The sequence below is a fragment of the Ursus arctos genome, unplaced genomic scaffold (genome assembly GCF_023065955.2).
Source record: "Ursus arctos isolate Adak ecotype North America unplaced genomic scaffold, UrsArc2.0 scaffold_6, whole genome shotgun sequence".
Classification (NCBI taxonomy): Eukaryota; Metazoa; Chordata; class Mammalia; order Carnivora; family Ursidae; genus Ursus; species Ursus arctos.
In genome coordinates, this window is record NW_026623078.1 from 81,628,560 (window position 1) to 81,641,933 (window position 13,374).

A 13,374-nucleotide genomic window follows, 5' to 3' on the forward strand; every position below is an offset into this window, starting at 1 on the left:
TCGATACAGCGGGTTTTACAGCTACTTTCTAGCTCTGCGATTCTACAGGTGCACAGGGACCTAGTTTGGAAGACTTCACAGTCTCCCCAGAGGAGGGTATGCAGGATGGATGGCAGAAGTTATGCTGCCAAATTAGGATTTGATAAATTTCTGGACCGATGAAACAAAATGACAACCACACCCGGAGAGCACTGAGCAAATGGAATTTAAATTTTAAGATTTTCTTTTTATGATTTCTCATCTCCAAAAGATTGATCTGACAACTGCAGATAGGTATTGATTGTGAGGTCAGCCAGGATTCTGATTCTCTATTCTGTGTTCTTGTTTGTCTGTCTTACAGAGACACAGAGGAAAAAATATCTGTCTCAATGAATAATACCAGTTGATAATGATAAAATCTGAGTGATGCTCTTTTATCCAAATTCAGGGTATGCATGACCCAAATCTATGTTTCTGATTTCCCAGAAGAGCGGTGCATTGATGCTTTTGTGCACAGTACATAAGCTCTCTAGACTATTTGGTTGCTACTTCTGCAACTGGCCTCAGACAGCCAGAGTCCAGTAAGAAGTCTTCATCCATTAAGACTCAGCCTTCTCTGCTCCATGAGCCTTCCAAACTAATCCTTGCAGTGCGTTAATGTAAGACCTGGTGTCTGCCGTCTCAGACTACGTTTGCTCATGGCGAACTCTTAGGTGTGTACATACCCTAGAACAGCATTCTCCTCCTCTAAACCCTTGATCTGTCCTTGATTACACAATTTAGTCTCTCCTTTAAATCACAAAGTGAACTCAAATTCTTCACTGGATCCAAAGTTCTGTCCTGCGTCCCAATCTACATGACTGGGGCTCCTTCAGTGCCTCCTAGGATCCCTGCCTTGGGGGTCAGTTGTCCCAGGACTTATAATCCTCGTGGGCTGGTTGGGTCCTGTGTTAACTTACACTGACTTGGCCACATAGAACAGAGGCTATTATGGGCCTAGCTGTAACCATCTTGACCCAGCCACTCCTGCTGCCCAAGCCCTCACTCAACAGACCAGACCCATTGGAGATGTGTCAACCTCAACCAGTCAATCACATGCCATTGGTTGCTACTTTCCAGTCTGTCATCCTGATCTTTGAGACTCAGTCTCCCAGCGAAACAACAGTCTCAAGAGCAAGCCATTACATTCTAGAAATAATGATAGAATCTATATCCAGATGTCCTTTGAATATCTCCTTGCAAAAACCTCTTGCAAGAAGCTGCACTTGTCATGAGTCTTGATTCTCTACAGATGACAAACTCAGGATTGTTTGCATGTAGGAGTGAGTTTATCATTTATCTCCTTTTATCTTTTATATATGTATATGAAAAAATCTGTCTATCAAGAGAGAGATTTTAAGGAATTGGCTCATGCAAGTATGGAGACTTGCAAGTCCAAGATCTGCAGGGTGGACTAGCAGCCTGGAGACCCAGGGAAGGGTTGATATTGTAGTCCAAGTCTAAAGCCTGTCTGCTGACATAATTCTCTCTTGCTTGGGGAGGTCAGTCTTCCATTCTATTGAGGCCCTCGATGATTAGATAAGGCCCACCCACATGAATGGGGCAATGGGCTTTATTCAAAGTCCACCACTTTAAATATCAATCTCACTGCCCCCAAAACACCCTCAATAATGTTTGCTCACATATCTGGGCATCATGGCTCAGCCTAGTTGACAAACAAAATTAGCACTTACACTGTCTAAACACATCAGAGCTAAGTTCTGAGAGTGTCCCTATATCTTCTTGTCAAATGTTTCCCCATCTAACTATAGCATAGGGTGGATGGCCCAATATAGGCTCTTTACATTAAGGCTTGAAGGCTCCCATCTCAGCGGTGCCCCTCCCTACATCATGGGATTATGAAAACTCCTTCGAAGATAGATGGCATCAACTTTTGAGTTCAGAATATTTTGTTAATTCTGTTGATCCCTCCGAGCATTGTTGCCAAGGGATAAGAAAGGCCAGCAAGTGTTAGGATTAGAGGCAGGGGCCAAGGGTTTTTCCTGGTCCTGCTTCTTGCATTCTGAATGGCATGCAACCTTAGGTTAATGATATAATTTCTTTGGGCTTCTCTTTTCTGAACTGTAGCTTAGGAATAAAATCTTCCTCACATAGCTATTTTGAAGATCAAATGAGGGAATATGTTTGAAGACTCTGAAAATTCTACAATGCAGTCCACAAATTAATTAGAGCAAACAATTATGTTAGTTTTCACTAAAAATGCTCGCTTAAACCACTAAACCACGAGCTCCTTAAATTCAGGTATGATATCTTATTCACCATCACATCTTCAGCATGTAAACAGTACTCTTCCATCAATATTAATTTCATGTGTTTATTGATTCAACTAGCACTTACTATGTATCTTGTATGTTGCAGCCACTTTGCACAGATAAGAAATGTTTATGAAGCATATAAATGTAATTAGCAGTATTTTCTGAGACTTTAAAGGAAGCAGATGAAAAGAAGTCTGGGCTTTCTGATCAGTGCATGCTGATTGTGAACTTCCATTTTTGTTGGATCTTTTCTGGACTTGAACTCATTCTTTTCAGTCACCCAGTGTTGGAGGAACTTAGTAGATAAGCCTTTCTAACTTCACGATTATTGTGCCAGAGTCAGACCCAGACGTCTGTGTTTATCTGGCAGAAACCAGGTGCCCAGTTCTGACAACTGAGTCTCTCCCCTCTCCTTGTCCCGACTACCACCGTGGAGCCTGGCTTTGAACCAATTTGCTGTGTTGGGATTTTACCCTCAATGATCTCTTCTAGTAACCTGCCAGTGTATCTACTGATGGATGAGCTAGGTTTTGCTATTTTGTGTTCCAGGTGGGGTGCCAACACCTTGACCTTACAGTCAGAGTATGTCCCTCCGTGCCATGGCGCAAAACCAATAGTAGTTGGTGTTCTTACTTCATTTTTGTTATTCTGAATGGCATCTATTATTTCTACGTGTACCAGTCACTGTGCTAAGGACTTTATGTATGATAGTTCATGTAATCAATGTAAGAACTTAAAAGGAGGTAACTAGGGATACTTTCATCATCATCACCATCATTTTTAGGTAAGGGATTCAGAAAGTTCAAAAAATATGCTTAGAGTTATAACATTTGGGTGATAAAGTTGTACTTCAACTCAGACTAGTCTGGGTCCCAAACCCATGCTTTTAGCCAATATGGTGCATCTGTAATGACCTCCGCCTCCAGAGCTCTGTCATCCTTTTGCTTGGATGAGTTATCACCTCCTCTGAAAATCAGTTCTTTTTTTTTTTTTTAAAGATTTTATTTATTTATTTGACAGAGACAGCCAGCGAGAGAGGGAACACAAGCAGGGGGAGTGGGAGAGGAAGAAGCAGGCTCCCAGCAGAGGAGCCCGATGTGGGACTCGATCCCGGAACGCCGGGATCACGCCCTGAGCCGAAGGCAGACGCTTTAACGACTGCGCTACCCAGGCGCCCCTGAAAATCAGTTCTTAATCATGGACCAAAGCAGCAGCAAAGTTGTCTGCACGCACCAGACCGTCAGACTTGGTTGCTTTGCCTACAGTTAGTCTCTTCTCATGTTCACAGCTGGTCTTACCTTGTTTACTGGAAAGACAGGCACAACCAACTAAATTTTGAGACAGGCTGTTTTTGGTGAGCCATTATATTACAAAGATAAAGAACAGAACCCCTATGTTCCCTGCTTTCGCTGGCGAAATCACTAAGAAAAATAACTCCAGTCTCAGAGTTGAATTGTATTAGAAAAAAATTGGATTTCTAATAAAAAAAGAAAGTCTGATTAAAACCCACCTGACCGTCCTATTTTAGGTCAGAGTTTTGTAAACTTCATCAGCTTTTAGAATCAAACAATTCTTGTGTCCTTTGTGCCCCCTAATTTTTTTTTTTTTTTGAGAAGATCAAACTTCTTGGATACCAACAAAGGGCTGGAAATAGTAAGCCTGAAAATTTGGATGGAGAGGAACGAGGACCGTGCATCACTCAGACAGAGCCCTTGGCCAGCAAAGTATTTGTATCAGCAAATGAAAATTCTATTCAGGATCCAATAAAGGTAACTCATAAATGTTTAATCCACAAAAAAAGAAAACGAATTTGATTTGAATTGGGAAGGAATTCTTTTGCCAAGCACAGCAGTTTCTAAACATTCACAGAAAAATTCATAGTTAGCAAGTTTGAATTTTCATAAATCCCTCATGCAATTTATAAAGCCTCTTTAATGTAATATCATCACTTCTTCACATCTTTATTCACCAAATGCCTTCGCAAGAAGATCTACTTTCCAGTGCAAGCTACATCTCTGATCAGCGATACGCCTTCACAGAAGGCACAAATTCTCTGGGCCTCTGCTGTCCTGTTGGTTCAAAATTTATGTTTGCATATATGGAAATCTCTTAATGGACTGTAGAGTGGAGTTTGGCAAACTTTTTCTATAAAGGGCAAGATAGCAAATATGTGTGGCTTTGCAGGCCATACAATCTCTAATACAACGACTTGACTTGGTTACTGTAGCATTAAGGCAGTGTGGACACCGAGGAAACAAATGAGCTTGGCTGTGTCCCCACAAAACTTTATTTATGGATCCTGAAATTTGAATGTTGCATAATTTTCATATGTCACAAAAATTGCTCTTCTTTTTTTTTTTTTTTAAACAATTTTAAAGCTAAGAACCATTCTTAGCTTTGAGGGCCAGATGAAAACAGGTGGTGGATCATATTTAACCAGTGAGCCATTGTCTGCTGATTTCTGTTGTGAAAGGGTACATCTGTAACCACTTTAATCTTAGAGGTATGTAAAAAATATAACAAAATCGCAAATACAAAAAAATACTTTAAGATGATATTTTCATAATATCAAATAAAAATCGGTAAGTTTATGGCTCAGCCAATTTTAAAACATTAATAGACCAACATACTGATGAGTACAGCTCTAGAAAATCTCCAATATCTCATCTGGCTGCAAAAACTATTCTACTTTCATCAGGAAGGCAGCTGTGGAAATAAAACTTAAAATCATCTTTTTAATTAAAAATATGATTTCCTTAATCTTATAAGGCAAGGAATAGTCATAGATCATTATGGAGTACATATCAGGAAATAAGCATAATGTTCCCATTTCAGTCTTCATTGCTAATTCTCTTCTGATACAAAGTTTGTATAAACCATGTAATTGAAGGGTAGATGTAAATTAATCAATCTCTATCCAGGTGAAATATATTTTTCCAAAGTTTCTGCTATGAGACGTGGTTAGCTGTACTCAGAGAAGAACTTTTCCTTCTACATATTAGGAAGAACAAACTCTAAATTTGGCTATCAGCCAAAAAAAATCTCAGATGGTTCGAATTTTATTTATATTTATTGAGTGCCTACTCTTAGCCAGCTAATGTAATATATAATATAGTATTCTAACTACAATTCGATAATATACAAAACACCCTTTGCGGTAGACTGTAAAATTTCAATACGATGGATGAAAAAACCTGGAGAATTTCGTTAACTTGTTCCTACCTCAATATTCCACCACTGTCCCCACAACACGGAGTCAATATACACAAAGACAGTTATCAAAGACGAGGTGTTCAGTGGGAAAGGAAGTGGAGGGGGTGCTTCTGTGGGTGTCTACTGCATGCAAGGTGTTATGGGAGGTACAAAGCATACCCACTCATCAATCTCATTGACTCATGGACAATCCCCATGGCTGCCAGTGTAACCAAACTGAGTGTGACTCTCGTAAAATAAGCATATTATCTCAAACTTCCAACAGCCTTCCAAACTAGAGGTTATTACTCCTGTTTAATGAATGAGAAGACTAAGACAAGAATTCAGGCGCTCCAGGTCACGGTGTGAGAATGTGTTGGTGCCGAGATTTGAACGTGCATTTATTTGACTTAAGACGCTCTGCTCATTTCCCACCACACTGACCCCACTGCCGTAGAAATAAGACTCCCTTCGTGAAGTGTCTCCCAGCGACTTTCCACACTTGGAGCTCTCTACGTATTTTCACTTTGACACGATAAGGAAGACACGATTCCGCCATGCCTAGAAGGCACCCAGGTTTCTGATAATTTGGGAAATAGTTTGCTTTGTTTCCTAAGTGTGTCTGTAGCAGAGAGGGTTATGGATGCTTGAAATGAGTTGGAAGTAGGTTTTTATTTGTTTGAAATTATTTCACCAGCCTTCCCTGACATTTGCTGTTAATTATTCACTGGGAAATGGAGAAATATGTCAACACAACATTTGTCACTGGTTATTTAGAGACGCAGGTTGACAGATCTTGGCAGAATCCTTGAAAGATGTATCTGACGTGGTTGCTTTTAGTCTCCTTATTTATTTTGTCTTCTTGAGACTGTAAAATAAAATCTTCAGCTAGTGAAGCCACAAAAGAGCTACTCACAACAAAGACAAATATTTTGGACATGCCAGTGGACCTGCAAACCTGACTGACAAAGTAGATGGTCCTGACTTGGCCCCTGTCCTGTGCATTCCAGGAAAGAAGTCATAGAGTTGCGGGGAGGAGATGGGGTCTGGTACATTTCAGTACAGAAGAAAATCAGAAAATAAATGGAGCTGTTAAGTGTTTCTTTACCATTCCCCCCCATCCTCTAAGGGATAAGATAACCACAAAATTACATACCAAAAAAAAATTCTAAAAACCACAAGCATGACATCATAAGATCTGTTGTGACCAGTGGTTCCTCTGTGTTGCTGGGCTTGAACTCATCTTCTCTCAGAGTGCTTCCTGTGTTCTGCGTCTGTCCAAGCCCCTGGATTCCATGTGATGTGGCTATGGAAATAGCGCTGTCTGCCATTCTGGAAGACCCGCTGGCCCTGTCCCGCTGACTGAGTGAACCCAGTCTACCCATCAACGTCCTGATCTCATGTGTTTTCATTTTTAAATCAAAATCGGGTGTTTAAGTCAATTGATTATTGATTATTCTTCTGCTCAACACTACCTGTGGTTTCCTATCGCATTCAAAAGAAATTCAAAGTGCTCCAACTTTTAAATTCTTGTATGACCTCTGGAGTTGTCATTGGACCTCAGCCTGCCTCTTTTTCTCTGCTCGGCAACGCTGACCTCCCTGCTTCTTCTAGAACATGCCAAGCACACTCAACCTTAGGGCTTTGCTCTTGCTGCCCTTCTGCCCAGAGTTCTCTTTCCTCCAACATTCATATAGCTTCCTCCCTCACTTTGCTGAGGTATCTGTTCAAATGCCATATTGTCAGAGAGGTCCTCCTCATCCATCCCATCCAAATGTCCCATCCCCCAACCTGGCAGTCTCATGTCTTTACCACCTGAATGCATGTGGGTGCAACCCATGACAACAGGGACCACGCAGAGAGATGTTCCTGATGCTTCTCACTTTGGTTTCCTCTTCCTGTGAGCACAGCAAAAAGGATTCTGTGCCACCTGCACTGCGTCGTATGGTGAATGGGGTCGTGGTTATTTAAAGGTCCTGAGTTTGGGCATGGTTTGTTTTTTTCCCCACTACATTTGGCAGAGTCAGAACCACAGTAGCATGGAGGGGAGGGCCATCTCTACCTTTCCCTAGCTTTTGGTCTTCCTCCTTTTCTCATTCATCTGTCCCTCCCTAGGGCATATTTTTTAAGCTTCGATGAGTAAAATAGGAACAGTGACCACTTTCTGGATGAGGTGCTACAGCCCCGATCACCAAGGCTTGTACAAATACGGCCCTGGGATTGTACACATAGGGCCAGGAAGCATTCAATTGCTGCATCTTTTCCTTTTCCATTTGTGGCTTATATGTACATCTCTTTTGGAGACCTCTGGGGGAAAATAAGTGATTGACAGAGATGGATTTAGTCATCCCTGGGTCCCCTGGTGATAACATCATCTTAATGACATCAAAGATTTATTTAAATCCAGGATGCTTTGATTACCTATTAGACAACACCTGTTACTGGATGCGAAGTCATCCAGGAAGTAACAGACATGGCTCCTAATAGTATAAAAATGCTTCTAATGATATTACTCCAAATAAATCTCCAATCAGCATTTATTTGTGGCCTCCCGTGCACCGGCCCCACGTGAAGCGCTGACATGATAACAGAAAACAGGCTCAACAAGGGTTGTGCCTGTCTGGCGTTTAGTTGCTAGGAGGCCAGAAGACAGAATACAAGTAACTCAAAAACACATGGATTAAGTAGATGCAAATTGGAAAGAAACTACAAAACAAGCAGAACGTCCTGATGCATGATAATTACGAGACCTATTTTAGGCAAATACTTTAATGCCACGAGTGCAAGGCCGGGAAGGCACCAGAAATACAGTGAGCTGGGAGAGCAGCATCCCAGGAGGGGCAGCAGCAAGGACAAGATGGGGATGAAGTTGAAGAGGAGGCAGGTGTAATTTAAATGGGTCCTCATTCATCCTGGGGAAGCATCTGAACCTTATTATGAGTGCAATGAGAATTTATTGAAGGGTATTTAGACAGAAGAAAGACATAATCTGATTTATATTAACAGACTGCGCTGGTTACAAGGTAGAGAATGGATCAGAAGGCACAACAAGAAATGCAAAGACCTTGTTTTGTAAGCCCTGGGAAATCGGGGGAAACGTATCATCTCGAGGCCTACCTGATTCTACCTCAAGTCCAGGTGCTGACATCCAGAACCAATCCAGTTAAACAAATGAGCACCATGAGCTGTGATGGAAGTCTATTGTGCTCATGGTACATGGCAGCTTAGAATCAGCTCAGAAGAAAATATATGATGAAAAGTCTAGAACTTCCCCTGAACTTAATATAGACAAATGTGTATTTATCTCCTTGAAGGGCTAAGGGAACTCCATAAGGGACACATTCCAAATAGTAATGCCAGAATCTGGCCTCTTGGCCAGCACCTGATCAATCTGGACAGCAATCCAGCCCCAAGTGCAAGAAGACGGAAGTATGTAATTCAATGAAAGAAGGCAAAAAAGCAACTCATTTCTAAAACACTGTGCTGTGGGTCATCCAGGAACAGCTCATCCTTTTTATGGGATATCTGTGGGTCCTGGAATGACAAAGCTAAGAATAAAGCAGGAGATCACCACAAGAAGACAGTGACGGCAAAGAAAACGTCAGATTCCACCAGCCGAGGCACACTTTGAGCTCCGTACAGCACTAGAGAACCCAAGATGCTCTGTAAGCAATAACTGGGACATGGAAAGTGGGGATTTTATCCTGGCCTTAGAGTATAAGTTTGGGCCCTTGGCCTTGAGATACTGGCTGCAATTTCCCATCCATCATCTCAGCAAAATCAACAGATGGGGTTTGGTTCACATGAACAAGTCCCCCAAAATATGGGGCTGAATATGATGGCCATGGTTACTGTTGTGCGGTGGCGCAGTCTACTGGAGGTAATGGGTATTAAACAGAGAGTCACAGGGCTAAGCCAGTTATGAAAACTGACAGTTTTTGACAAGGATAAGAGGACAACCTGGACTATTTCAAATATGGTCTACTACTCTTTCCTTCCGCTCTTAAAATTTGTAAGCTTTGGCCAATAGGGAAAGTAGCAGTCCACTGTGTGACTTGCTGGAGCAAACAGGATAAATTATTGCTATTTCTCAAACTCTTCAGTTGGCCACCAGGGTTCCTCATGTCCTTGAGGTAGAATCATACTTTCCAAAAAAGAAAGATAAATTGTATTAGAAGTACACTCAAGCAGGGGTGCCTGGGTGGCTCAGTTGGTTAAGCACTGGACTCTTGACCTCAGCTCAAGTCTTGATCTCAGGGTCCTGAGTTCAAGCCTTGCGTTGGGATGTATGCTGGGCATGGAGCCTACTATTAAAAAAAAAAAAAAAAAAAAAGCTTACTGAAGATAGCATTCCATCCACAAGAAAACAAGACAAAACAGTCCTGGCTCTTTATTACTCATCAGTAATACAACTTTGACTGAGTCACTTTACCATCCTGGACTTCTCTTTGCCCATCTGGACACAAGAGGAATACATAACGTTTGCAGTCCTTTGTGTTTTCACACAACATGCCTCTACGAATTTAAGCTAAGGGCGAGCGTGTTCAGATGCATGGTGCTTGTCTGCTGACGTCATCAAAAGTTTAAGAAGAATTATGATGAAGCCAGCAAGGCCAGTATGGTAGCACCAAGGAGCTTCCTGCTTCACTTTACAGGAAAGGACTCAAGTGACCTGGAGCTTAATATCTGTGACCTCAGGTCTATTTTAGTTTGTTTAAGTCACCTTTGTGCCTTCATACAAGCTACCATGTGGAAGAGGTGACAGGCTCCTCCAGTGAGACAAGAGGGAGAAGAGGGAGATAGAGGGGAAAAACATCTGGAGGGAGAGAGTTGCGCTCATCACAGGGAATGTTCCTCCAAAAACAACAGCTGATGGAGGAAAAATTAGTTTTCCCCCCTCACTGGAAGTTTCAAGTAACCAGGTGATTGCTATCGAGAACATGATAGTATCAGGCTGATAGGGGAGGATCAATTATATTTAAGGTAACCTTAAACCTATAGTTTCGTGTATTTGTGTTTCTTATCCACTATTTCATTCAGTGTTTTTTGAATGTTCAACCAATATTTGAAAGGGTACCCTATGTACTTACACTTTTGCTAGAGTCCAAGAATACAAAGACTTAACCTTCTCTCCACTGCTAGGGCCAACACGCGCAGACATGTTAAGAGGACTTGAAAGGGGCACCTGGAAGATTTGAAGAATAGGAAGATAACGTGGTATCCTGAAAGTCAAGGAAGAGCTTCATTTCCAGAAATGGAAGCAGTATAGACACATTAGACACTGCTATTAAATGCTAAGTAAGCGATTATATGCTAAGTAAGAGCTCATTGCTCTTCGTCTCCCCCAGATGTGGTGCTGTCCTGCACAAGAGGACTGGGGTGGAAGGACAAACTTATGCTTGCCTTCTGACAGACTTGAGTGTGAATCCTGATGCAGCCAATTCTGCAGTTTTTTCTGGGCAAATATATTAATATTGTAATATTTTCTTCAGTGGGCTTATTGTAGGAAACGATTGAATAATAAATGTATGAGGCCGACTCATGGTTAAGCAGTAGATATCCAAAATGGTTTTGGTCACTTTTCTTAGCAGTTGAATCTGTTTCCTGCAAATGAATAGGACTGACTGCAGAAATATCACCAATCCTAGCACAAAGGAAAAACAAATAAATTCATACATTTGTTTATTCTTCCAGCAAGCTTCTCTAGGACAGCTATTGTACATCATGCCTGTACAGGTCTCTGAAAACAAAAACATAAATAAAATGAGATTTATAGTCCCAAGATCTCCAAATCTAGGGAGAGTTTTTTCCCATGTATTTTTTGGAGGATAAATAAGAGAATTTACAAATGTGGAACTGAATCCTTGGTATGTACCTTACCCAGGATTCTACAGATAGCAGCAAATGGCATTGTGTCTAGAATAGCACCGTCCCATAGAACTTTCTGTGATGATGGACATGTTCATTTGGAGCACTTGGCTATCGAGCCGCTGAAATGTGACTAGTGCAGTGCAGGAACAGAATGTTTTATTTTATTTCATTTTCATTAATTTAAATTTTATTGTGAATAGTTCGATATGACAAGTGGCTGCTATACTGGACAGGCAGGTGGAAACTTCGAGTTCCCTAAAGCCAGATGTATGTAAGGTGTATTATCCTATCTTGATGGAAAAGGAAGCCAAAAGTCACATCATGAAGAAAGCTGACCACATCTTTTGGCCATATAAATTGCTCCCAGAAAGTCCCCAATGTCATCCGTGTCACTCTTTCTTTCAATAATATCTTAAATGGAGCATGAAGCTGATGAGATTTGAGCATTCTGGAGATTTTGCTCGGTAAGCAGCTTCTATTAGAAATTAATCTGAGGGAGATTCTTCCTCAAAGAAGTCATTGTTTTTTATGTCCCCCTTCTCTCTAACCCTATCCCCGAATTAGGCTGACTAGTGGGCACAGTTTTCCCCTTACTTGTATTTGTAGACTTAAGAAGAAGCTTTGGATACACGAACGGAGCTATATATTTTGAACTAGAAGACCTACAGGCAAAACCTTTATTTGCCGTCTGAACAAATCAACAGCCTCGCTTGTTTTATCCAGAAAATGGGGATAGCAACTCCTACCTGAGTCGAACGTGTTCTGTGATAAGGCGCTTGTAACCCCTTGGAGAAGCAGGAGTCCACGCCTGCCCGTGTCATAATAAAGTAATAAAGCAAGCCTCAAACCAGAAGTCAAGTTGTAGAAATGAAAGTCTGTACTGCAAGGAAAGAGGTGAGCTATACAATTCCATTAAGTCAAATATTTAAAGTGGAAATAAGATCGATAGAAGTAACAAGCATCTCTTTCTCATCTTCCAAGGCGGGATCCATTGACTCGGTATGCGGTAGCAAGCCCAAATGTCAGAAGTCTGCAGATGCAGAAAGGTCATGTGAAACCAGCTGAGCCCAGCTCTGGCGCACAGGCCTGTCTGCAAACTGCACACAGTAAGCATCATCGAATGAACCGTTCAGAGTGGAAATTTCAATTTTAGCAGATGATCCTTTCTGTTTTCATAAGACTGGCAAGGGACGTTGACTGTTATAATTCGTGAGTTTATTTATATTAACTTAAATGTTACCTTTTAGTATAAATTTGCCACATGTTCCACTGAGAATAGAAACAGTATTACTGGGGCGCCTGGGTGGAACAGTCGCTAAACGTCTGCCTTCGGCTCAGGGCGTGATCCCGGCGTTCTAGGATCGAGCCCCGCATCAGGCTCCTCTGCTAGGAGCCTGCTTCTTCCTCTCCCGCTCCCCCCACTTGTGTTCCCTCTCTCGCTGGCTGTCTCTGCCAAATAAATAAATAAAATCTTAAAAAAAAAAAAAAGAAAGAAACAGTATCACCTAGTTCAAAAAGAAAGGAGAAGTGGAATAAGAATGCTATGATTTTGTTTCCCTGTATCGACAAACATTTACTGTTCATCTACTAAGTGCTGATCATTGCTAAGTTCTGTAGATTAAAGTGCATAACACATGGCCCCTGTTAAGAAAGAGCTGCCAGTGGGACAGAGGGCACCATTATGTAAATGGCTGTGACCTAGTGAGCTTTCTGGAAGCTCAGAGGAAGAGTCAAAGTGAAGAAACTGTCATGAGAAAGCCTTTCCAGTGGAATGCAATTCTTCGTTGTACTTTCAAGGGTAGAGTAAAGGCTCACTGGCCCCAAGAGATGTGGGAATGGAGCAAAGGCCTGGTGACATGGGGAGCAGATCCCCGGTATTTCAGCAAGTAGTCCGGAGTGTGGCAGGAGAGGGGCTAAAGTGGCAGGTGCCCAGGAATGGAGATGCTGAGCTGGATGGCTCAGGCTTCCTGCACCTGTCTTGCAGGAAAAGAAGTAGCCCAGCAACTGGTGTGCTCAC